Genomic DNA, 1659 nt, shown 5'->3' with positions numbered 1-1659 from the left:
CAAACATCTGAGAATTCATTCTACGGCTACAATGAACATAAAGCTAGAGATAATGAAAATAGAAACACAGCAGTAAGGAGTGTGAGCTGTGGCTGCAGGGGATTGGAGTTACCTGAACAAGTGACATCTAAATAGAATCTCCAGAGTGTGGTGCTGGTGACATAGGACACAGTGGCTGAGTTGTTCACAGATATTGTGGGGCACAGGAAAGTTGACACTGTGGGGGGTCAGAAGTGCATCCCCCCCTACCCTACCTACTTCCCTCTGAGAGGAAAAGGCAGAGCTGAGAACACACACTGAAGACCACAGCAGAATCCAGAGCACATGGGCTTGCACTCAGGGAAAATGTAAAGCAAGGATGAAGGTCGGGGCTGTGAGTGTTTCTTGCCAGACAGAGTCACCTGGCACTTGGTATTTTGGCCACAACATAAGGAGTAGGTTGAGGAGGTGGGTGGGCATCAGTAAGGTAATTTGTATGGACATGAGGATGAGAAGCTGTGGAATAGAACCAAGAAATGGCCCACACCTTAGCCAAGAAGCAATGTAGGCTGTTTGGAATTTGTCACAGCTGCACACAAATCTTGTCCAGTGTGTGTGGGGGCNGTGGGATAAGATTGGNTGACCCATGAGTNGATTACAGAAGCTTCTTGCAAAGTCNCACAATAACCACTTTAGCAGGCAGTGATCATGAAGAAGCTAAGATGGGCAAAACACACAGCTGCTACTGAAGTCTTAACCTGGGGCTTCAGGAAGTCAAGGACTCAAAACTGGAATGGTCACTCAACTAACCCCAATCTGGTTTTTGTATACATACAAATTAATTTAAGTCTTTTGGTTTTTCGAGCAGCTTGAAGCCAGACTGGGTAGAGGAACCAACCCCTCCACCGGCTCACAGGTGGCTCATCTACAGCACTGTCAGAGGTCCCCGTGGAAGAGGGTGATTTCAGATATTTATCANGTGTTTGGGAACTGCATGAAAAACCATGAAAGGGGCTGATCCAGCTGCGGCTTCCTNGAGGGCTGTGGGAAATGAGTTGTGTTGCCATAATATCGGTGTCTATAGTTTGAGACATTATGTTCTCGTTGAAAATAACAAAGTATAAACACTCTTCAACCTAAGCGCAATTACNNCCAGATAAATCCACTTTTGGCTGNACAATAGAGCAATTCAAGGTGTTTCTAATGCATAATCATATTGGAGAGTNGAGCACTCTTAGGTTGACACACTGCAGACACCACACTCCTCAACTACGGAGAGTAACTGTCATGAGTTGGTACAGAAGCAAATTCCCAAGTAAGTGAACCATTTAAAGAAAATGCAGGGCAAGCTTCTGATAAAAGACCCATGAATAAGAACAATTAGAAATGGAAAGAAAAGGAGGAACATATTCTTTATTGACTATAATCAGAAATACTCATAGCCTATAATATTATAATGTAATGCAGTGAGCAGAAGAAAACAAGGAACCAAGGAAAGNAAGTACACAGGGAAGATGTGGCTCTCACTGACTCTACGGGGAGCTTCTTGTAGGGAACACTCCTCAGAGTAAACAGGTCAGGAGGTGCCAGCAGGCTACAGACTCCCCTCCAGGACAGAGCATACTGTAGGACAAGAGGTCCTGAGAAGAGAGATCTGTATAAATGTCATCTCATGAGAGA

At 44.8% G+C, this 1659-nt stretch overlaps 1 protein-coding gene across 1 annotated transcript in view; it reads left to right on the top strand.

The window, feature by feature from the left end:
- Positions 1–1659, top strand: part of Csmd1 (CUB and Sushi multiple domains 1) — a 1596626-nt gene that overhangs the window by 1264858 nt on the left and 330109 nt on the right. The window lies entirely within an intron of this gene.

This window comes from Mus caroli, chromosome 8 (genome assembly GCF_900094665.2).
Source record: "Mus caroli chromosome 8, CAROLI_EIJ_v1.1, whole genome shotgun sequence".
Lineage (NCBI taxonomy): Eukaryota > Metazoa > Chordata > Mammalia > Rodentia > Muridae > Mus > Mus caroli.
The sequence above is the reverse complement of the archived record's forward strand: the minus strand, read 5'-3'. Positions and strand labels throughout refer to the sequence as shown.